The sequence below is a fragment of the Bubalus kerabau genome, chromosome 4 (assembly GCF_029407905.1).
Source record: "Bubalus kerabau isolate K-KA32 ecotype Philippines breed swamp buffalo chromosome 4, PCC_UOA_SB_1v2, whole genome shotgun sequence".
Lineage (NCBI taxonomy): Eukaryota > Metazoa > Chordata > Mammalia > Artiodactyla > Bovidae > Bubalus > Bubalus kerabau.
The window spans coordinates 164,640,899-164,666,595 of record NC_073627.1 but is presented as its reverse complement, the minus strand read 5'-3'; the positions used below and the strand labels follow the sequence as shown (position 1 = coordinate 164,666,595).

General features: G+C 42.0%; 1 long non-coding RNA gene and 1 pseudogene across 1 annotated transcript in view; one reads left to right on the top strand and one right to left on the bottom strand.

Moving 5' to 3' along the window:
• LOC129650586 (uncharacterized) overlaps positions 1–25,697 on the top strand; it is a 98,766-nt gene that overhangs the window by 12,594 nt on the left and 60,475 nt on the right. The gene's annotated exons all lie outside the window — the stretch shown is intronic.
• LOC129650585 (60S ribosomal protein L5-like) lies at positions 3,615–4,503 on the bottom strand (annotated as a pseudogene).

Genomic DNA, 25,697 nt, shown 5'->3' with positions numbered 1-25,697 from the left:
CATTGGTAGATTGTTCTGGTAGATATATAGGGTGGCCAGTGTCCTGATTTGCCTAGCATGCTGGGGTTTCCTGGGACATGGGACTTTCAATGTCCTGGACAAAACAGATTTTCATAGCTCTAATAGTTTCAGGTGGGTGGGACTAGAAATCATCTTCCTTACAGGCTCTACACCAGCTGAGGTCTTGGATAAAATTCTGCTAAATTTACGAATGTTTATTAGCTAGACAGTAAAAGAACAGTCCTGTAACTCACTCTTGAGGCTTTGGGGGGCCATTCTCTGCCTTTGGCACTGTAAACAGCACTAGCACGATTGGTTCTCTTTAAGGTGAACGTGAGGATTTTATAGTGATGGAGCCAGCCAACGTTGGAGTAGGTTCAAGTGACTGTCCTCTATGGAAAGAGACGCAGGACAAAAGGAACACTAGACCTCAGGCACAAAACCCAAAATGTTAGACTGCTTGGTTGAATTCATATATTTTATTCAAGCGTGAGCAATGGGTTTAATTCTGCACCCAGTGAGGAGCCCTGAGGGTTTTAGAGCTCTTCAGGGGTGTTAGGTTCAGCCAGGGAATCAACTCTGTGCCTCTCTCAGACTTAATTAGATTAAGGTTTTGTTGGTCTTTTTTGATATTTTGCCTGGAAGGTGAGTGAAAGTTCAGCTCAAGAAAGGACTACCATTCAAAGCTATTTTATTCCACATTGCAGTATATCCCAGATAAAACCCCCTTGAGACTCCTGTATTCTTGTTCAACATCAGAAGAAAGAGGGGCACAAAATTGGTTTCTCTGGGCTCTGAGGAGCACACAAAATAGCAAGACCCCTCCCAGGGTTCAGAGAAGCCAAATCGTGTGGGGTCCAAGGGCTGCTTTGAAGTTGCTTCAAGCTTTTTTTCCTGAAGATCTCTTTCTGATTGAGCCTTAGTCTCTTAAAAACATTTAGAAGAATCACTTCTATTTGTATTCCTGGAAAAAAGGAGAGAGAGGGAGAAAAACTATATCTTTGCCTCTAGGCCTTTCAGAAGAAACCAGCTGGGGGACGGGAGGCCGGGCTGCTGAGACGGAAGTTCTGTGAACAGATTTTTCAGAGCAAGTGCTAGCGTTAGTGAAGCTTTCATCCTCCCTGTGGATTTGTACGCCAACCTCTAATACCCATTCAGCAAAGCAACTTCCCCTTTCACCTACTTTCTTTGTTTTCCAGCTGTTTGGTGTATGCTCTGTGTGCACATGTGAGCAATTCTTGATGATATTGTTTACTTATACCATTTTTTCCTCAACAGAGAAAGAAAAGACATACTCACTGAGGATGTAAAAGTTGGGATACTAAGGGGCTATGAGTATGTTAGTGTAGGAAGTGACCCCAAGGGGATCCAGATTATGGCCCACAGTTGGATGGCAGCCCTGACTTCACACAAAGATCCTTCATTTTGTAGATGATGAAACTGAAACTTGCAGAGGGGAAATAGCTTATGTTGAGGCTGGGAAATAAGTGGATCTGAAAGGTTTTTTTAATGCTCAAAATTCATGGAGTCTCAGGGTTGAAAGGGTTCTTAATTTCATCTGCAACTTCAAGTAGATGCCTGAATTCTGGCGTCTAAGTCCTTGTAAAGTAGCCCTATGGCCAGTGCTGGCCTCATTGAGTAATGGGGTGATCATTACTGTTACAAAAGTGGGCCTTCTTTTGATAATTTCTTTGGGTATAGGATATTTTGACAAGACCATGTTTTGAACTCTCTTTCTGAATACATTAATTTCAGTTAGAATTATATCAATATTGATGAATTTTCATTGAGAAGGTATTTCTTGGAGCAAATTTCATTTAACTTTGATCAGTTCATTGTAGGACACCTAAAAACCTTTCATTTCCACAAGGGATGAAGCCTCTCCTAAATATAACTCTATTATTTGGGACAGAATATCTTGTAACTAAGAGTTCTATAGAACAAATTTAGGAAAATGTTGATCTGAGCTGTGGAATGAAATTCTAAAAAAGATACATGTCAATCTCAGGTTTTTGAATCAGATAATATTTTAAATATAATAGAGGAATTTACCACTGAAAGGCAACCAATGGAAAACATATTGCTAAGTGAGAAGAACTATATTTGTATAACATATATCAATTTTAATTAATACATATTATAAATCATTTGGAAGTATGTATATAAATGTCTTAATGCTTATTTTGAACATGAAGTTTTGGGAGACTTTCATTTTTTATTTTGCTTGTTTATATTTTCTAAATTTCTATATTGAATAGTACCCTAACAACAAAAAGTCTCAAAATATCCAATGATAAATCCTTTAGAAAAACGAAGGATGCTTTTGGTAGGGAGAATAAGCTTTATCTCCTCTTTTATCTTCTTTGTAGCTCAGGGAGAGTCTCATCTTCTGTGAGAGATACATAGCTAAACTATTGTTTTCCTTCTTTTTAAAAAATTTATTTGCTTATTTTTATTTTTTGGCTGTGCTGGGACTTTGTTATTGCACAGACTTTCTCTAGTTGTGGAGAGTGGGGGCTACTCTCTGGCTGTGGCATGAGGGCTTCTCATGGTGATGGCTTCTCTTGTGGCAGCGCACACGCTCTAGGGTGCATGGCTTCTGTAGTTGCAGCCTGTGGGCTCTAGAGCACTGGTTCAGTCGTTGTGGTGCATAGGCTTAGTTGCTCTGTGGCATGTAGGATCTTCCTGACTTCAGCGATCAAACTGGTGTCTCTTGCATTGCAAGGCACATTCTTAACCACTGGACCACCAGGAAAGCCCCTTCCTTCTTTTTCTGTCAAAAACTACCATGATACCTGCCTGCATATCAACTCTAATCTCCTCTGCCTTATTGTTAAGACCTTGTATAATCTCTCAGATTCACCTAATTTGGTCCCATTTTTTTAATTAAAATTTTTATTTTATATTGCAGTATAGTTGACTTACAATGTTGCATTAGTTTCAGGTATACAACTGATTCAGTTATACACATTCATGTATCCCTTCTTTTTCAGATTCTTTTCCCATGTGGGTGTTTATAAAATAATGAGGAGAGTTTCCTGTGCTATACAGGAGGTCCTTGTTGATGATCTATTTTATATGTAGGAATGTATATATGTTAGTCCCGAACTCCTACTTTATCCCTCCCCTCAACATTTCCCTTTCATTAACATAAATTTGTTTTCAAAGTCTGTAAGTCTGTCTCTATTTTGCAGATACGTTCATTTGTATCTTTTTTTTTAGATTCCACATATAAGTGATACCATATGATATTTGTCTTTGATTTACTTAGTATGATAATCTCTAGGTCCATCCTTGTTGTTGCAGATGGCATTATGGTCCCATTCTTTTTTTTTTTTTCTTGTTCAATAAGTTTATTATTATCTTTACCTGAAAAATCCTGATAGAAGATTGTCATTTGGTTTATTAATTCCTGGGCTTCTCTTGTGGCTCAACTGGTAAAGAATCGGCCTGCAATGCGGGAGACCTGGGTTCAATCCCTGGGTTGGGAAGATCCCCTGGAGAAGGGAAAGGCTACCCACTCCAGTCTTCTGGCCTGGAGAATTCCATGGACTATACAGTCCATGGGGTCTCAAAGAGTCGGACATGACTGAGCAACGTTCACTTTCACTTTATTAACTCCCAGCAGCCCATTCCTGAATTCTAAGGAAGCTTGCCTTCTTCTGAGCTACCTGATCTTTCTTCTGAGCCAGTGACATTTTGGGCTGATTGCACCTCTTCTTTTTAACTTCTTTCTTAGGCTTCTTCTCATACACTGGATTCTCTCATATTGCAGCATGAGCTTTTTTATATATCTCCTCCATCATGTATGGAGTTATGTTGTTTATGAATGGAGAGAATCGTTTCTTGTAAGCATCCTCATCTTTTTCAATCAGATGACACATGTAATCTGCAGCATTCTGCCCCATGATGTGCTTTCAGTGTACCTCAGCACTGAATTCTTTGTTTTCTGAATCATAACTAGGGAACCGTTTGGTACTGTGAGGGCTAGACAAACCTTCATTGCCAGCTCCCTTCAGGGCCCCAGAAACTATTCTCAGTAGTAGTCTTGGCAAGTCCTGCATTGAAGTAACAGGTGAAGGCACCAGGTTGACTATCAACGCTTTCCACATTGTATGCATCTCCAGTCACCTCGACTTGGCCTTTGTAAATTTTGTCCATACCAAACCTATTCAGAAGGCTGCAGGCCAGCAGCAGGCCAGTACGATGTGCCACAGCATAATTTGTCAGGCCAGCCTTCACACCATACTTTGGGAGTTGGTGAGCATAAACTGCACAAACTGTTATATGTCCTTCTATATAGGCATAAGCAGTCTGACAAATGATATCTCTTGTTTGTTACATGAATGATCATTCTGTAATTGGATGTGTTGTACTTATTTTTATCTTGGATTACCAATCGTTTCTGAGCATAGTAGTCAGTTTTGCCCTCTTGCCGTCTTCTAATTTTACTTGGTATCTCTTGAAGTCAGCCGTGGTCTGGAAAACTTTAACAAACCCCATACTGTAGAATAGAACCCCGACTCTGCAGCTTGCCACAGAGATCTGTGGTCCCATTCTTACAAGACTCACTCCAGTCGAGTTCATTTCTTGACTGCAGGCCTCTGGACCTAAGCTCTTTTCTGCTTCATTGTCATTATTTTTTCTAGATTGGAATGTCCTTTCTATCTCTCTAAATTCTAGCTGTTTGTTTTATAAGACCCCTCACTGATTTTTCCCTTTTCTGACTTTCGATGGCAGTTCTACTCTATACTGTACTATGCAACATTCACAGATTTATTATGCTTTTCTAGGCTCAGCTCTTGATGCTGGATGGCAGTGGCTAACTTATCTTGCTGGCTGGAGGGTCTGAATACTTTGAAGACACACTGATAGTGAATAAATAGCCAAGAATGATGCAGTGAGTTGGAATCCAGAGAAACAGACCAAGTAGACCTCAGTTGGAGTGGCTGAGAAACACTAGAGCAAGTAGAGGGGCTTGCAGTGTGGATAAGCATAGACTGATTCTCTTATTCCAGTTGAGAGAATCCCAAAGAAGGGCTCTGGTTAGCTCTCCTAGGGTCAAGAGCTTCATCCCTAACTAACCAAATGTGTTGGGAAAGACAAGGCCACATAGGAATTTACCATGTGGATAGGGGTGGGGTGAGGAGGGGTTTTGGCCAAACATGGTTGGCCTATGGATATCTAATATATTAAAAGCACAGCAGTGACTGTCCACTGGTAATGTCCAGTATAGGCGTGTGGGTCAGTATGCTGGCAATCAGGAAGGAAGAACTATGGTGTAGCATACCACCCTTCCTATTGTTAGAACAGAGTCAACAAGTCTTTATTGAGACTTACTCCCTGGGGACTTGATAATTGTTGGACTAGCCTTCAACTCTGTACACTGTCATTTTTTTTTTTTTCCTGTTACATTAACCCTAGGACCTGCGGCTCCATTTAGACACCCAACAGCCTTGACATTTCTCTGCTCTGCGAGGAACCACTGACAACTTGCACTGTTATCTTGGTCTTAATGACTGCTAAGTCACTTCATTTCCCAGAGGGAGATTGTGAAATCATCAACAGTGTCAGATCACTGGCAGCCTTAAGCTCTGGATGGAATGTTTCCAGGAAGAAATGCGAGTGAGAAAAAGAGCTGGACACTTCCTTTTAGAGGAAGACTATTAGCTCATCCTGGGAAGGTCAGCTGGATGGTGGCATAGTATAGAAGTATTAGCATTAAATGCTTAACTCTGGATCGGTCTTCCCCAGCACTAGGGGGCACCAAAGTCAGCAACTTCCTGATTCTTAAGGCTGGTAGCATGTCAGCTGTTAGGAAATAAGATGAGGGACAAAGCTGTGAGGTAGGGAAGGTGGCATGGCATGAAGACCCTGGCATGTCTAGGTCCCTTTGGTCCATCTCTACTTGCTCTGTTCTGGCTTCTGCTGGTTGATCTGGGCTCCCCAGCTGCCTACCTGCCACCATATCCCTATTTCTTATAGCTGCTGGGTTTTGGACCCACTACTTCTTTCAGAATTTATGCCTTTGCTTCATTTGTTTGGCATGTGGATATTTTGTTAGACTCTGCAGTGCTCCTTTGAACCTTGTCTTTTTGTGACATATTATGGAGGTGGTTTATCCAGGTGACTCAAGGCAGCACAAGCTCCGCATCCCACATCCGGCACCTGGTTCTAAGCTTACTAGTACAGCTTCCAAATATACTGGGTGGAGTTTCTTTCCTTGCTGGGCCTCCACAGTGCTGTATTAGCATTGCCTGTTAACTCATGACTGCGTCCCCTCTAGCCCAAGTCAAACGCATCTCTGTACCCTCGGCCTCTGTCACAGAGCCTGGCGCAGAGCGGCATTAACCATGACTGTGAAGTGATTGGAAAATGCTTACTGCCACCTCTGAGTGTGGCCTGGACTTTTCCTCTGAAAATATGACTTGCTTTTCCCTGTCTGTCTGTCCTTGGGTTCAGATGCAACTAATCACCACACTCCTCTTCTCCTTTTCCACCTACTGTCTTTGCTTTTCCTACCAGTCTATCTGAGAGAGAGTGCAGTGTAGTGGTTAAGAACATAGATCCTAAATAGGATTTTCTGGTTTTAAATCCTGGTTTTATTACTTATAAGCTGTGCAACTGTTAGCAAGTTGCTTTGCCTGTCTGTACCTCAGTTTCTTCCTCTGTAAAGTGGGAATAATAAGAATAGGACCAATCTCACAGGGCTGTTGGGAATATTAAATGTGTTACTATGAACAATGTACTTGGAATAGGATTTGGTACACAGCAGGCATTCTAGAAGCGTTAGCTGTTGTTACTGTTCTCTACCTTCACTGCTCAACCGAAAGTAAAGGTCATCTGACTTTGTTCCCTCTTGACTTCTTGGGCTTACCTACCTTCTTCTTGTACTCAACTTGTGTGCCTCAGTCTCATTCTCTGGTCCACTTAGCTGAATATTTACAAATATTTACCGATTTCTAAAATGGCAACCCACTCCAGTGTTCTTGCCTGGAGAATCCCAGGGACGGGGGAGCCTGGTGGGCTGCCATCTATGGGGTCGCACAGAGTCGGACACGACTGAAGTGACTTAGCACAATAAGCTAACACTGAGTTGTAGCCCAGGAGATATCTAGATTCATTCCTTTTAAGTATCACCTCCTCTACTCATGGTTCTTTCCTCAGGTCAAGTCCTGATTCAGACCTTGGTCTTTTAATGGCTGACTGTGGGGGCTGTGAAAAAGTAAGATTTATCTCTGCTGCTAGACAAAAATTTGACAAAGTTTTTTTATAATGGGCTGGACAGTAAATTTTTTTTTTGATGGAAGTATAGTTGATGTACCGTGTTGTATTATTAAGTTTCTGGTATATGGCAAAGTAATTCAGAAACATTTATGTGTATGTATATATGTATTTTCATATTCTTTTCCATTAAAATTGTTATAAGATATTGAATATCGTTTTCTGTGCTTTGCTTGTTGTTTATCTATTTTATGTATAGTGGTGTATATCTGTTAATTTCAATCTCCTAATTTATCCCTTCCTCCCTTTCCCCTTTGGTAACCATAAATTTGTCTGTGAGTCTGTTTCTGGTTTGTAAATAAGTATCACTTTTTTAAAGATTCCATATATAAGTGATATCATTTGATATTTGTCTTTCTTTGTCTGACAATTCACTTAGTATGATAATCTCTAATTCCATTTATTAATATGTTTATTTGTGTGTGTATCACATCTTCTTTATCCATTCATCTGTTGATGGACATTTAGGTTTCTTCCATGTCTTGGCTGTAGTGCTGCAGTGGTTGTTGGGGTACATGTATCTTTTTGAATTAGGGAATTAGAGTTTTCTCTGGATATGTGCCCAGGAGTGGAACTGCTAGGTCATATGGTAATTCTAAATTTTTAAAGCAACCTCCATACTGTTTTCCATAGCAGCTGCATGAATTTACATTCCTACCAACATTGTGGGAGGGTTTCCTTTTCTCTATACCCTCTCTAGCATTTATTATGGTCATCATTCTGACTGGTGTGAGGTGATGCCTCATTGCGGTTTTGATGTGCATTTCTCTAATAATTAGCAATGATGAGTGTCTTTTTATGTGCCTGTTGGCTATCTCTATGTCTTCTTCAGAGAATTGTCTGTGTAGGTCTTCTGCCCAGTTTTTGATTGTGTTGTTTGTTTTTTTGGTATTGAGTTGTATGAGCAGTTTGTATATTTTAGAAATTAAGCCCTTGTTGCTTGCAAATAAATTCTTCAGTCTTTAGGTTGTCTTTTCATTTTGTTTATGGTTTTCTTTGCTGTGAAAAAGTTTATAAGTTTGGTTAGACCCCATTTGTTTATTTTTGCTTTTATTTCTATTATTTTGGGAGACTGACCTAAGAAAGCATAAATACGGTTCATGCCAGAGAGTGTTTCGCCTATGTTCTTTTCTAGGAGTTTTATGGTATCATGTCTTATATTTAAGTGTTTAAGCTATTTTGAGTTTATTTTTGTGTATTGTGTTGAGGGTGTGTTTTAAATTCAATGATTTACATGAAACTGTCCAGCTTTTCCAACACCACTTGCTGAAGAGACTGTCTTTTCTCCATTTTATATTCTTGCCTCCTTTGTTGAAGATTAATTGACCATAGGTGGGTGGGTTTATTTCTGGGCTCTTTATTCTGTTCCATTGATCCATATGCCTGTTTTTGTGCCAATACCACAATGTTTTGATTAGCTTTGTAGTATTGTCTGGAGGGTTATGCCTCCAGCTTTGTAAATATTTTAGGCTTTGCAGGCCACACAGGGTCTCGGTCTTGTCTCCTCTTCTTCCTCTTCCTTCTTCATTACAACCCTTTAAAACTGCAAAAACCACCCCTAACTTGAAGGCTGTATTAAATGAGTTTAAAAGCCACATTTGATCATCAATAAGTCCCACGAAGGCAGGAACAATCTGTCTCATTACCCTGATGGTCTAATGCTACCCAGGCACATGATAGGCCTTTGATTAGTACTTGTTGAATAAATGAATAAACAATAAATGAGTTCAAACAAGCCTCTGGCTTCCAAATTTAAGAGAATTTCTGTGTAAGTTCTACAGTGAATAGGAGAACCCCAGGGAAGCATTCTATTAAGCTGACTCCTTGCTCTGTCTGCAGTTGTCAAAGGGTACAGGTGCTTTCCATGGAGTCTACCTTAGCCTAGGTACCTACCTGCAATTCCACTGCCATCTTCTAGTTGAGAACCGAGCCTTCCTGTAGCCTCAGTTCCATACTAGCAGCGTGCTGATAAATATTTAACAACCAGCTACCCAAAAAACAAGCAAACAATCCCTGATTTATAGTATTTGCCAATTTCCATGGTGTCAATACTTCCACCATGGCCAATTTCATGCTATAAAATGAAGCCTTCAAGCCCAACTTGAAGCTGGGAAGAGAGATGCCATTAAACCATACTTCCTGCCCTGCTCACCTCTGCAGTCCTAAGAACCATATGCCTCCTTGGAGAGTAATTGAAAGAAATGTTAGCTCTCACAGTCTCTGCCTTTAGGATTGGGCTCTTCTCTGTGTTTTGGTGGATGGGTACCATTATCTTGCCTTCCCAGACTTCCTGGATTTTGGCTTTTGCCTACTTTGATCCCCAGGCCCTGAGTGCTCATTGACCTCCTGACTCCCTGTTTCTTGCAGAACACAGATGGCTGGACTCTTCCTGACCCACCCTAGCTTCCTGGCTGTCAGGTTTCTGATGTGTTTCCGAGCACAGAGACACACAAGCCACTCTACCTCCTGCAGGGTCTTCTGGTTTCCAGGCTGTGATGTGCTTTGACCACTCACTTCCAATTCTCACAGCACACCTCTCTTGACTGCTGGGAGGTTAACTCTCATCCTACTGATTGGGAACTCATTTCCCAGCTCATTTCTTCTTGCTCTGTCTTGGCTTCTGTTTAATTAGTACCATCTGCTTCTAAATCTGTATATAATTTTCACCTTTATTGATTCACACAGAAATAATTACTGGGTGCATTTTTTATGTACCATGCTGTGTCTAGGCATTCTCTGTCCTTGGGGGGCTTATAATAAAGTGTGAGGAAGTTCATACTAAACAATAGGAGTAATAAATCCTATATTACAAAAGAAGGTGATAAGTAGGATGGAAAAAGCAAGTAGGGAAAGATGGGTTGACAGTGCTGATAAGAGGCACATGGTTAGAGTGGCCTCTTTGAGAAGGTAACATTCAAGTAAAGCCTTGCAACACATACTACGTGTTCTGTACTCTCATACACGTCTACTCATCATCAACTCCTGGTCATACAGATATGTGGCTCACTTTAGCCTGAGAATTTCCAGGATTTGTTTCTCACAGAGGGACTATTTCCTGTAAGAGAGAAGGAGAAAGTATTGTGATTATACGCTTGGGCTTTGGTATATGATTTTGAATCCCTGCTCTCTGGTCAATTAGGGCAGCTATTGAGGTTTACATAATCTATTGGACAATGAGTTTCTTGAGGGGAGGGACTGGATATCTCTTGCTCACCCTATAGCCCCCATGCCTAGTAGAATCCAACCTCTGTCACTGTTGCTTATTAGCCTTTTTTGTCCTGGGAAAATTCCTTTCTGAGATTTCAATTCCTTATATGTAAAATTGGGATGTTAATAACGATAATATAAGTATCCACCTCATAGGGTTGCTCTATGAGTTAAATCCAGGTGTGTGGTGCTGGAGAGGCAGCTGTACAGCACTGGAGTGACTTTGAGGGGATACCCCATGTCCAAGGTCAGAGAAGCCACAGCAAGACGGTATGAGGGGCAAATTCACATTTAGAATCAATCCCCATTCCCCCCAGAGATGCTCGGAGGGCTCAAACAAACCTTGTTGCACCAGGACCCAGAGACCCCACAGAGACTGAGACAAAACTGTGTTTAAGCATCTCCTATGGAGGTACAGGTCAGCAGTGGATGGCTGCAGGGACAGGGGCTCTGGGTCCAGCAGACTTAGGTAGGCATAAGCCCTCTTGGAGGAGGTCACCATTAACCCTACCATAGAGCTTCCAGAACTTACACAGGAATTGGAAATAGACTCTTGGAGGGCACAAACAAAACTTTGTGTGCACCAGTACCCAGGAGAAAGGAGCAATGACCCCTCAAGAGACTGCCCAAATTTGCCCGAAAGTGTCCAGGACTCTCTAGTGGAGGTGTGGGTCGGTGGTGCTCTGCTGCAGGGTTGGGGGCACTGAGTGTAGCAGTACACACATGGGACCTTTTGAAGGAGGTCACCATTATCTTCATTACCTCCCCCATAGTTTCAGTTCAGTTCAGTTCAGTTGCTAAGTTGTGTCCGACTCTTTGCGACCCCATGAATCACAGCACGCCAGGCCTCCCTGTCCATCACCAACTTTTAGAGTTCACTCAAACTCATGTCCATCGAGTCAGTGATGCCATCCAGCCATTTCATCCTCTGGTGTCTCATCCTCATAGGGTTGGTCTATGAGTTAAATCCAGCTGCATGGTACTGGAGTGGCGGCTGCGCAGTGCTGGAGTGACTTTGAGGGGATACCACACGTCCAAGGTCAGAGAAGCCACAGCAAGATGGTATGAGGGTCAAATTCACGTTTAGAATCAATCCCCATACCCCCAGAGACACTCGGAGGGCTCAAACAAACCTTGTTGCACCAGGAAGGAATCAGTTCTTTGCATCAGGTGGTGAAAGTATTGCAGTTTCAGCTTCAGCGTCAGTTTGGCCACAGGCAAATAACTGGAGGGAACACAGCTCCACCCATCGACAGAAAATTGGATTAAAGATTTACTGAGCATGGCCCTGCTCATCAGAACAAGACCCAGTTTTCCCCTCAGTCACTCTCTCCCATCAGAAAGCTTCCATAAGTTTCTTATCCTTCTCCATCACAGGGCAGACAGACTGAAAACCACAATCACAGAAAACTAACCAAACTAATCACATGGACCACAGCCTGTCTAACTCAGTGAAACTCCGAACCATGCCATATAGGGTCTCCCAAGATAGATGGGTCATGGTGGCAGGTTCTGACAAAATGTGGTGCACTGGAGAAGGGAATGGCAAACCACTTCAGTATTCTTGCCTTGAGAACCTCATGAACAGTATAAAAAGGCAAAAAGATAGGATGGCATTGAAAGATGAACTCCCCAAGTCGGTAGGTGCCCAATATGCTACTGGAGATCAGTGGGGAAGTAACTCCAGAAAGAATGAAGAGATGGAGCCAAAGCAAAAACAACACACAATTGTGAATGAGACTGGTGATAGAAGCAAAGTCCAATGTTGTAAAAAGCATAGGAACCTGGAATGTTAGGTCCATGAATCAAGGCAAAATGGAAGTGGTCAAACAGGAGATGGCAAGAGTGAACATTAACATTTTAGGAATCAGCAAACTGAAATGGACTGGGATGGGTGAATTTAACTTAGATGACCATTATATCTACTACTGTGGGCAAGAATCCCTTAGAAGAAATGGAGTAATCATCATAGTCAACAAAAGAGTGCGAAATGCAGTACTTGGATTCAATCCCCAAAACAACAGAATGATTTCTGTTCATTTCCAAGGCAAACCATTCAATATCACAGTAATCCAACTCTATGCCCTGACCAGTAATGCTGAAGAAGCAGAAGTTGAATGGTTCTATGAAGACCTACAAGACCTTCTAGAACTAACACCCCCAAAAGATGTCCTTTTCATTATAGGGGACTGGAATGCAAAAAGTAGGAAGTCAAGAAACACCTGGAGTAACAGGCAAATTTGGCCTTGGAGTACAGAATGAAGCAGGGCAAAGGCTAATAGAGTTTTGCCAAGAGAACACACTGGAGAACATATTTGCTATGACACTGGTCATAGCAAATACCCTCTTCCAACAACACAAGAGAAGACTCTACACATGGACATCACCAGATGGTCAACACTGAAGTCAGATTGATTATATTCTTTGCAGCCAAAGATGGAGAAGCTCTATACAGTCAGCAAAAACAAGACCAGGAGCTGACTGTGGCTCCGATCATGAACTCCTTATTGCCAAATTCAGACTGAAATTGAAGAAAGTAGGGAAAACCACTAGACCATTCAGGTATGACCTAAATCAAATTCCTTATGATTTTACAGTGGAAGTGAGAAATAGATTCATGGGATTAGATCTGACAGACAGAGTACCTGAAGAACTATGGACAGAGGTTCATGACGTTGTACAGGAGACAGAGATCAAAACAAACCCCAAGAAAAAGAAATGCAAAAACCCAAATGGCTGTCTGAGGAGGCCTTACAAATAGCTGTGAAAAGAAGAGAAGTGAAAAGCAAAGGAGAAAAGGAAAGATATACCCATTTGAATGCAGAGTTCCAAAGAATAGCAAGGAGAGACAAGAAAGCCTTCCTCAGTGATCAGTGCAGAGAAATAGAGGAAAACAATAGAATGGGAAAGACTAGAGATCTGTTCAAGAAAATTAGAGAAACCAAGGGAACATTTCATGCAAAGATGGGCTCAATAAAGGACAGAAATGGTATGGACCTAACAGAAGCAGAAGCTATTAAGAAGAGGTGGCAAGAATACACAGAAGAGCTATACAAAAAAAATCTTCACTACCCAGATAATCACAATGGTGTGATCACTCACCTAGAGCCAGACATCCTGGAATGCGAAGTCAAGTAGGCCTTAGGAAGCATCACTACGAACAAAGCTAGTGGAGGTGATGGAATTCCAGTTGAGCTATATCAAATCCTGAAAGATGATGCTGTGAAAGTGCTGCACTCAATATGCCAGCAAATTTGGAAAACTCAGCAGTGGCCACAGGACTGGAAAAGGTCAGTTTTCATTCCACAGAAAGGCAATGCCAAAGAATACTCAAACTACCTGCACAATTGCACTCATCTCACACACTAGTAAAGTAATGCTCAAAATTCTCCAAGTCAGGCTTCAACAGTACGAGAACTGTGAACTTCCAGACATTCAAGCTGGATTTAGAGAATGCAGAGGAACCAGAGATCAAATTGCCAACATCTGCTGGATCATTGAAAAAGCAAGAGTGTTCCGGAGAAACGTATATTTCTGCTTTATTGACTATGCCAAAGCCTTAGACTGTGTGGATCACCACAAACTGTGGAAAATTCTTCAAGAGATGGGAACACCAGACCACCTGACCTGCCTCCTGAGAAATCTGTATGCAGGTCAGAAAGCAACAGTTAGAACTGGACATGGAACAACAGACTGGTTCCAAATTGAGAAAGGAGTATATCAAGGCTTTATATTTTCACCCTGCTTATTTAACTTATATGCAGAGTACATCATGGGAAATGCTGGGCTGTAGGAAGCACAAGCTGGAATAAGATTGCCGGGAGAAATACCAATAACCTCAGATATGCAGATGACACCACCTTTATGGCAGAAAGCAGAGAATAACTAAAGACCCTCTTGATGAAAGTGAAAGAGGAGAGTGAAAAAGTTAGCTTAAACCTCAACATTCAGAAAACTAAGATCATGGCATCTGGTCCCATCACTTCATGGGAAATAGATGGGGAAACATTTGAAACAGTGACAGACTTTATTTTTTGGGGCTCCAAAATCACTGCAGATGGTGATTGCAGCCAAGAAATTAAAAGACACTTGCTCCTTGGAAGAAAAGTTATGACTAACCTAGGCAGCATATTAAAAAGCAGAAATATTTCTTTGCCAACAAAGGTCCATCTAGTCAAAGCTATGGTTTTCCCAGTAGTCACTAATGGATGTGAGAGTTGGACTATAAAGAAATTTGATTGCCGAAGAATTGATGCTTTTGAACTGTGGTGTTGGAGAAGACTCTTGAGAGTCCCTTGGACTGCAAGGAGATCCAACCAGTCTATTCTAAAGGAGATCAGTCCTGAGTGTTCATTAGAAGGACTGATGTTGAAACCGAAACTCCAATACTTAGGCCACCTGATGTGAAGAGCTGACTCATTTGGAAAGACCCTGATACTGGGAAAGATTGAAGGCAGGTGGAGAAGGGGATGACAGAGGATGAGATGGTTGGATGGCATCGCCGACTCAATGGACATGAGTTTGAGTAAACTCCGGAAGTTGGTGATGGACACAGAGGCATGGTGTGCTGCAGTCCATGGGGTTGCAAAGAGTTGGACATGACTGAGCCCCTGAACTGTCTGACTGATGAATTAGATTGTAACAATTTATAATATGTGTAGAGCACTTGGCACAGGGCCTAGTAAACAGAGAGTGCTTACTAAATAAATATTAGAAGTGGTCACTGTTGTTAGAGTCACCATATAGAATTAATGTTCTCCAGTTGAAGAGATGTTATTCTGGAAATATTCCTTGCTTCCCTAATAACTTGGTCCCATTGCCAAACCTATACAGTGCTTGTTAGAACTCTGAGGAAATATGGGGTAAATGGTGGATAGGGGGTGCGAGGAGCCTTGGGAGGGGGAAAGAGCCCAGGTGGCAGGACTGAGGTGGTGCCCAGAGCACTGTGGCCAGGCCCGAGGCTGTTGTATAAACAGACAGTCAATCAGTCACAATAGAGAACTGGAATAGCAGTGACTAGATGTATACACAGAGCAAGGGGATTAATGGAGCTGAGATTAAACTGTTAGCTGAGATTAAAGAAAGTAATTTTCCTTAGGGCATAGGCATCAGTGGTGGGGTCTGGAAACAAGACGTTGACCATGTGTCCTATACCTGGGTCTTTCTTCCTCTTAAAGTGTTCTCTCAGACCCAGTTCCTTAGCTTTCCTAGCAGCCCCCTTGGAGAAGGAAATGGCAACTCACTCCAGTGTTCTTGCCTGGAGAATCCCAGGGACAGGGGAGCCTGGTAGGCTGCCGTCCATGGGGTCACACAGAGTCGGACACAACTGAAGTGACTTAGCAGCAGCAGCAGCCCCCAGTATCTGCTGAACGAACTCTCTTGTCTCTTTGGCTGCTCCCGTCTGGTCTAGGTTTGTCTCTCATAAAGCCGTCAGTCTGGATGAGGACCCCTGCTGCCTCTGTGGGCACAGCCAGGGGCGCCACTTGCTAACTCATTAGGAATGTAGCCCCCGCTGCAGCTGTTCACAGGCAGCGTAGGCCGTCCTTAACGCTGTGACACAAAAGGCAGCATCCTGACCAAACAGACCTAAGCAGAAGAGGCTTCTCTTCCTACTAGGTGCCTGGCTGGAAGCAGATGCTTTATGCAAGTCAGTTGCCATCCAGATAGTCAGCAACATTTGTTTAGGAGCCGCTGCACGTCTGTCCCTGTGATGAGGGAGACAGTATTGCAACGCAGAAAAGATAATGAACCTCATCAGAATCTCTGATTACTTCCTGAGGATTGATTCTGAGAAGTGCCTTTAAGGGTAAAAACACTTTTAAGGCTCTTGATGCATATCGCTATATTGCTTTCCAAAAAGGATAGACAAATTCACATGCCCTTTTATTGCATTTGATTGTGCCCATTTTATTATACCTTTGCCAGGACTGAGTATTGTTAAAAATTTAAAAATATGTGTAACAGAGAGGCAAAGTGACATTTCTCTGATTGAATCTTTATTATTTTATTAACAGGGGTGTGAGCATTTTGACGTTTCTTTGCCATGGAGATAATATTTGGTATCGTCTCCATGGTAGGTCTGGAGGAATAGTGACTAGATTTTTTTTTTACTGAGTTTTATTTATGTTACTTATTTTTAAATACCCATACAGTAAAATTTACTTTTGTTGTTGTGTAGTTTTGTGATTTTAACAAGTACACAGAGTTATGTAACTACTAAGACAATCAGAATTTAGACAGTTTTCTCCCTCCAAATTCCCTATGCTGCCTCTTTGTAGTAAAACCCTCTACTAACTCTTAGCTCCTGGCACTTAGTGATCTATTCTATGCCCTTTATTTTGCTTTCCCCAGAATGATATTACAGTGTATTTAATAGAGCAAGATTTTAAAAATTTAAGTCCAATTTATCAATATTTTTACTTTGTTTATTGTGCTTTGTTGTCCTAAGAATTCTTTGCTTAACCCAAGGTCACAAATATTTTCTGCTAAAAGTTTTCTAACTTTACCTTTTACATTTAAGTCTATGATCCATTTTGTTAAATTTTGTACCAAGTGTAACATATTGGCCAAGATTCAAGTTTTTGAAGTCTACAAACAATAAATCCTGGAGAAGGTGTGGAGAAAAAGGAACCCTCTTTCACTGTTGGTGGGAATGCAAACTAGTACAGCCACTATGGAGAACAGTGTGGTGATTCCTTAAAAAACTGGAAATAGAACTGCCATACGACCCAGCAATCCCACTGCTGGGCATACACACCGAGGAAACCAGAATTGAAAGAGACATGTGTACCCCAGTGTTCATCACAGCACTGTTTATAATAGCCAGGACATGGAAGCAACCTAGACGTCCATGAGCAGATGAATGGATAAGAAAGCTGTGGTACATATACACAATGGAATATTACTCAGTTATTAAAAAGAATGTATTTGAATCAGTTCTAATGAAACTGGAGCCTATTATACAGGGTGAAGTAAGTCAGAATGAAAAACACCGATACAGTATATTAATGCATATATATGGAATTTAGAAAGATGGTAATGAGGAACCTATATGTGAGACAGCAAAAGAGACACAGATATAAAGAACAGACTTTTGGACTCTGTGGGAGAAGGCGAGGGTGGGATGATTTGAGAGAATAGCATTGAAACATGTATATTATCATATGTGAAATAGATTGCCAGTCCAGGTTCTATGCATGAGACAGGGTGCTCAGGGCTGGTGCACTGGGATGGCCTTGAGGGATAGGATGGGGAGGGAGGTGGGAGGGGGGTTCAGGATGGGGAACACATGTACACCCATGGCTGATTCATGTCAATGTATGGCAAAAACCATACATTGTAAAGTATGTAAAAAAACCATACAATATTGTAAAGTGATTAGTCTCCAATTAAAATAAATTAATTAATTAAAAAAAGAATTCTAAAAAAAAAAGATTCATGTTTTTGTAGTATATTGATGGCCATTTGATCTGGCACCATTGCTCACAAATCTTTTTCCTATTTTATTGCCTTTGTATCTCTTTCAAAAACCCATTGGCCATATGTGTTTTTTTTTTTTCCTGGCCCCTCTGTTTTGTATTATTGATCTATCTTATATTCATTAGCATCTGGTCTTGATTATAGTAAGTTCTTATAGTTTTGTCTCTTCCAGAATGACATGCAAATGGAATCTTATAGTATTATAAAATTTGTCTGGCTTGTGTCACTTAGAATAAAGAATGTGTATGAGATTCATCCAAGTTGTGTATGCCAGTCTTTCATTTTTTTTTATTGTTCAGTAGTATTTCACTGTATGGATATACTAGAGACTATCCATCCAATTGCTGTTCGTTTTTAGATTTTGTTTGTTTATTCTAGTTCATTTGCCTTTTTTAGAATCAACTTGTAAATAGCTGTAAAACTTGATTAGGATAATGTTGGGATTTCCCAATGTAAGTCTAGAAATAAATTTTAGGAGAATTGATATATTAGCATATTGAATCTTCCAATCTATAAATATGATATATCTTCATGTATTTAACTCTTATAAAAAATTATTTCATCAGTGTTTTATAGTTTATAGCTGACATCTAAGTATTTCACATTTTGGAATTGCCAGAGGTACTGTTTCAAAAATTTTAAATTCAGTTTCAAATTGTTATTGCTAGTACAAAGAAATACAATTGATTATTTGTATATTGGTTTATTTCTAATGTTGCCCTCTTGTTAGCCACTTGCTGTGTAAAGAAGTCCAGTCTACTCTGGTGGAGAGAGATCCTAGAACACAAGCGATCATGTGACAAAGAACTGAGGTTTCCCATCCTACGGTCAGCCACCACTGCCAGTAGCGTGAGTGAAGCCATTTTCAGTATTCTTGGCTTCAACAGCATGTGAATGGAGAACTTCCAGATATACAAGCTGAATTTAAAAAAGGCAGAGGAACCAGAGATCAAATTACGAACATCTGTTGGATCATAGGAAAAGCAAGAGAATTCCAGTAAAACATCTACTTCTGCTTCACTGGCTACAAAAAAGTTAAAGCCTTTGACTGTGTGGATCACAACAAACTGGAAAATTCTTAAAGATATGGGAATACCAAACCACCTTACCTGCCTCCTGAGAAACCTGTATGCAGTTAAGAAGCAACAGTTAGAACTGGACATGGAACAATGGACTGGTTCGCAACTGGGAAAGGAGTACTGTCACCCTCCTTATTTAACTTATATGCAGATTACATCATGCAAAGTGCCAGGCTGGATGAATCACAGGCTGGAATCAAGATTCCAGGAGAAATATCAACAACCTCAGATATGCAGATGACACCACTTTAATGGGAGAAGTTGAAGAGGAACTAAAGAACCTCTTGATGAGGTTGAAAGAAGAGAGTGAAAAAGCTGGTTTAAAATTCAACATTCAAAAAACTAAGATCATGGCATCTGGCCCTATCACTTCATGGCAAATAGGGAAAAAGTGGAAACAGTGACAGGCTTTATTTTCTTGGGCTCCAAAATCGCTATGGACTGTGACTGCAGTCGTATTAAAAGACCATTGCTTCTTGGAAGGAAAGCTATGACAAACCTAGACAGCGTATTGAAAAGCAGAGATATCACTTTGCTGACAAAGGTCCACATAGTCAAAGCTAAGGGTTTTTGCAGTAGTCATGTATGGATGTGAGAGTTGGACCATAAAGAAGGCTAAACGTCAAAGAATTGGTGCTTTTGCATTGTGGTGCTGGAGAAGACTCTTGAGAGTCCCTTGGACAGCAAGGAGAACAAACCAGTCAATCCTACAGGAAATCAACCCTGTAAATTAATTGGAAGGGCTGATGCTGAAGCTGAAGCTCCAAGACTTTGGTAACCCAATGTGAAGAGCTGACTCATTGGAAAAGACCCTTATGTTTGGAAAGGTTGAGGGCAGAAGGAGAAGGGGATGAAAGAGGATGAGATGGTTGGATGGCATCACTGATTCTATGGACATAAGTTTGGACAAACTCTGGGAGATGGTGAAGGGCAGGGGAGCCTGGCGTGCTGCAGCTTATGGGGTTACAAAAAGTCAGACATGACTTACTAAGTAAACAACAAAAGCAACAAGCCACAGCCCTGCTCAAAGCTGATGTAGCCACTCAGCCAACACTGCACGGAGCTGAAGAACTGCCCCTCGGAGACTAACCAGCCCACAGAATTGTGAGAAATAATACATCTCTGTGGTTTCAAATCACTAAGTTTTGGGGCATTATTTAATATTGTCCTAGATATGGAGCTTAACAGCAGTTCACTTACCCAACTCTTGGTTCCATGGCCTGGCCATGAGTCTTCCTGAGCCTCCTTGTTGCCAGTCAGACTGAAGCCTGTGTCTCTAGAAATAGCAGCTGGCTGCCAAGTCACAGCTCTCCCTCTAGCCTACACACTCCACAGTGGTGCAGTCCAAATAGTCTATATTTTTGCTTGAACTCAAGTTGGCCACTGTGAGGCCTCTGCCAGCCTTGCTGTGTTGACCTTTACCGCTGTCTGCTTGCTCACTTGGCTGACGACACACCTGTCTGCCTGGCTCTCCCTGGCTCCCCACAATGTCCTCTCTCTGGCCTGATTGAATGCCCCAGGAATTCTATTTGCAGTGCCTCCTTCCCACCTCCTGATATGAGATTCTTTCTCTGTGGGGCTAGTTTCATGCTGCTACAAGTGGATCAGTATTCCTCAGGCCTGAAACCCCAACTCTAGTTCCAAGAATTGGCAACTGTTTAAATCTGACCTAGAACTTCCGAGTGGTTGGATTTTATTACCTGTTCAGTAAAAAGACTTGGAACCCTGGAGATGTTAATTGGTTTAAAAAAGTAAATCAGGGCAAACACTTCCTGGCCTGTTCTTACTAGCTGTTCAATCTGGGACAAATTCCCAAGCTCATGTAAACCACATTTTCTTCACTCATAAAGCAGGGATAATAATACATGAGAAGATACTATATGTGCATTGCTGAGCAACATGCCTGGCACACAGCAATTGCTTAACAGTGGTAGTTACCATAATTTGTATGAAAGTGAGTGATAAAAGGGGCCCTTAGAGATTATTTCGTCTGAGCACCACATTTTTCAGCAGCAGAAAGTAAGGTTCAGAGAGACTGAGTGATTTGCCCAGCGTCACCACACCTCCTAGTTGAATAAAGACTAGAACACTAATTTTCCAGCCTCTAATCTCATACCTTTCCCACTGCGCCATGGTTTTTTGGCTTAGGAGGCCCTGGAGAGAAAAGGGGGAAAAGGAAGAAACTATCAACTACTAAGTGTCTACTCTGTTTTTGCTTTTATATATATTGTGCCATTTTATCCCCATAATAATTTTTAAGTTATTATCTCTGCTTTACACATGAAGACACCAATGCTTAGAAAAATTAAATTCCTGCCTGAAAATCCCATGGGTGACAGACTAGGGGTTGCAACTCATGCCTGTCTGACGCCAAAACCAGCCCACGCTCCTCCACCATCTCATGCCCTTTCTGGGTCAGGCTGGGGAGGGGAAGAGTTTCTGCATAGCCTGGCACTACCCTGGCTGTGTTTCTTCTCAGTCCTCAGATGCAGTAGCTGGTCTGCACGCAAGAGCCTTTCATCCTTCCTTCCACACAATCCTTTTAACTGAAACCAAGTGGCCAAAGCATAACTGTAATTCTGCGGAACTGGCGGCGAGAGGCCTGGTGGGGGCTTGGGCTGCTCACCCTGAACGTGATGTGCACAGAGAGTGGGGCTGACATTGTTTAGCTCTCTGCTCAGCAGTGCCCAGCCAAACCTCTTGGTCTAAATTGAGCCCTTAATCGTTTTCCTGGCATTTGCTCAGACAGGATTTTATTTTCTAGTAATAAAGGCGCCTACATTGTAGGAAAAAAACCAACAAAAACTGATCTGCCTCTTTTGTAGCATTTGTGAATGCTTCACCACCTGTCCATTGCCTGCCTTGTTTTCATGCTTGGAGCAGAGCCAGGTTGTTTTGTGCCCACTGTCAAGTTTGGGGGAGCTCTGCGTGGGCAGAGAAATGCACTCACATTGACTGCTTCTGCTCATTACCTGGGGCCTCGCACCTCCTGGATTGAGAGGTTTGACTTCTGAGTCTGCAGGCTTGACTTCTGGGTCTGCAGGTGGCGCAGGGGAGATGGTTCTGAGGAAAGAGGAACAAAGTGAGTCACCAAGGGCCTCCCATCTAAGTAGTTCTTGATGGCTCACACTTGGTTAGCTCAGTCTTTCCCTTAAGAATTTTCAGTGACTCTCGAGTGCCTGCAGAATGAACTGCGTACTTCCTAATATGATATTCAGACGTACATTCTCAGCCTCTTTTCTTTCTTTTTTTTTTTTGGTAAAAAATAAAATACAATATGGATACCTAAGAAAGTAAAATTGAAATTCACCAGAATCTTCTCCACTATAACCAATGTTAAAATATTGGCGAGTATTCTTCCAGACTTGTGTGAATATATATTGTTGTTGTTGTTCAGTCTCCCAGTTGTGTCCGACTCTTTGCAACCCCATGGCCTGCAGCATGCCAGGCCTCCCTGTCCCTCACCATCTCCTGGAGTTTGCCCAAGTTCATATTCATTGCATCAGTGATACTGTCCAGCCATCTCATCCTCTGACGCTGTCTTCTTCTGCCCTCCATCTTTCCCAGCATCAGGGACTTTTTCAGTGAGTCATCTGTTTGCATCAGATGATCAAAATACTGGAGCTTCAGCTTCAGCATCAGTCCTTCCAGTGAATATTTAGAGTTGATCTCTGTTAAGATTGACAGGTTTGATCTCCTTGCTGTCCAAGGGATTTTTAGGAGTCTTCTCCAGCTCCACATTTCAAAGGCATCAATTCTTTGGTGTTATGCCTTCTTTAGGGTCCAGCTCTCACAACTGTATGTGACCACTGGGAAGACCATAGCCTTGACTATACAGACCTTGGTTGACAGAGTAATGTCTCTGCTTTTTAACACGCTATCTAGGTTTGTCATTGTGAATTTCATTGTCATTTGTGTTTATGTATATATATGTACACATATTAAGATTTTGAGGCCTTTTCAGTTTCAATTTGCCTTTCTAACATTCAGTTCAGTTCAGTGCAGTCACTCAGTCATATCTGACTCTTTGCGACCCCATGAACTGCAGCACGCCAGGCCTCCCTGTTCATCACCAACTCCCGGAGTCCACCCAAACCCATGTCCATTGAGTCGGTGATGTCATCCAACCATTTCATCCTCTCTCATCCCCTTCTCCTGCCCTCAATCTTTCCCAGCATCAGGGTCTTTTCCAATGAGTCAGCTATTCGCATCAGGTGGTGAAAGTATTGGAATTTCAGCTTCAACATCAGTCCTTCCAATGAACACCCAGGACTGATCTCTTTTAGGATGGACTGCTTGGATCTCCTTGCTGTCCAAGGGACTCTCAAGAGTCTTCTCCAACACCACAGTTCAAAAGCATCAATTCTTCAGCACTCAGCTTTCTTTATAGTCCAACTCTTGCATCCATCTTTTGACAACTCCCACAATACACTAAACATTATCTAGACTGAATTCACCTTCTGTAAATATATCATGCACTTTCATGTTTCTAAGACTTTATTTCTGACAATCTGTCTGCCCCAAATACTCTTTATACATTGCCTGGCACATAGTAAGCTCCAACAAAGCTGGTTACTCCACTTTCTTTCTTGCCTGGTAAGCTCCTACTTACTATTTAAAATTCTGCTGAAATGACCCCCCTCCCCTTCCCCTTCATAAAACTACACTCTCTCCCAAGTGCATACTTGTCCACTCACTAGTTAGTCACTCACTGTCCATTTTGGGACCTGCTGCCTCCCACCCCGACCTATTCTAATACTAAGTTCTTCCAAGGCAGTCAGGGGCCATGTCTCCTTTACTCCGAACCATGACTGGCACCCAATATGAGCTGGGGAAACTGGCATCAACTCTGTCAGAGGCAGCAATCTGCTGGTGAAGCTGAGCTGCGATGAAGCTGGTCAGGGTGGCCTGTGAGTTGCTGTTTGGACGGAGATCCCAGATTGCTAAGTAGACCCCTTTTCTTTATTCCTCCCTGTCTGGCAAGAGCCAACCTTCAACCTCAGCAAGCACTGTAGTACCAGCGAACTGTCTTGGCAGACCTTGGATGAATTATTTACTCTCTTCTTGCTAAGTGAATGCAGGTGTCTGTGTGATGCATCCAGTTCTGGGTATGTCTAAGGTGCCTCTCAAGGGCCAGAATTCTGGACATAATGATAGTGGGCTGCAGGGAGAGAGAAAAACCCAGCATTCCTACCCATGGCCAGATTGCTTGCTCTGTCTTCAGAGGGGGGACATTTTGTTCTCTATGGCTCACCTTTGCCCCCAGCTCCCTCCATTGCCCTCCCACCCCCGTCTCCACTTACAATGGAAATTTTACATTTTTTTGCTGTTGTAGTCCTTGCTCCTCTCTCCTTCTTTGCCACACACCATGCAGCTCCTACGTCATAATCTTACACACTTTCTATTGGTCTTCCCTCTTCTTCCAGACTCGAAACACTGATAGGAACCAGGGAAAATGGTTTACTGGATACTGTAGCTGATTTGAGCAGCTTTTGTTGAAAGTGTGAATTGGGTGCTTTCGAATGCCTTGGATCACTTTTGGGTGGTCATCCTCAAGAGAAGGGGTTTCTAGTCTTCCTGGGTTTCACACTTCCATCTCCAAATTCCCTGAGAGAAAACAAATGAAGCAATAGAAGTGACTGGAAACAGTGTCTAATGCTACCTTAACTCACATGGTATCAAACAGTCAGCCTGACTTAATAATAAAGTTTCTGAGTTTCTCCAGGCCTTATCAACCTGTGGGTATCAATGTTGGAATCTTATTAGGGGCAATGATCTATATTTTGCTTTCTCTTGCTCTTGCGACTTTGTTCCTTAGAAAAACTTCACAGTTGCTCACAAGTACCCCTCTCATTCTTCCTCTCACACCAGTATTGGCAGTGTTTCTAGATCACTTGGCAGCTGAGGGGATAGGGTGCGGTGGGTGCCTTATGTGCTCTTGTCTCTATTAAGAACACTTTCTCCTCATGTGGAAACTCTTCAGGTGACTAAATAGTATTGATTGGAGTTTTCCTGTGGGAAGACCACTCCCCCTTTCACTTCTCTCTACCTCTACCCCCAAACTTGCACTCTGCCACATTTTGTATCTTGGTTTGTCACTAGGCCCTAACGTGGTGATGTCCCTTTCTGGAAACAACCCTCTCAGGTCCTGCAAGAAGGCCCTTTGTCTGCTGAGTTCTGACTGTTGCCATGGGGTCAGCCAGACACAGATGTCTGAAGCTTCTCAGACTCATCTTTGTTCTTTTTCTGGCTTGTGAATCAAACCACTTCCTCCTCTTCACGTGGAGTGACTCCCAGACACCCTACATACCAGTTCTTCAAACACACCACCCAGGGCTGAAACCAGTTTAGGCTCACGTTGGGACCTCATTGAATTAATGTTTTTCCCAGTTCTTTCCAGTTTACAAAACTCTTTCACTTACACTTTTTCACTTAACCCTTAAAATACCATTTTGAAGTATGTGTTGTCTTTATTATCACTTTATGGGGAGTAAAACTGAAGTTCACATAGGTTAGGGAATATGGATATGGCTACTAGTTTTCTTAATTGAAGTATAGTTGATTTACAGTGTTTGTTAATTTCTGGTATACAGCAAAGTGATTCAGTTATACATATACATGTTGTTGTTGTTCAGTCGCCCAGTCAGG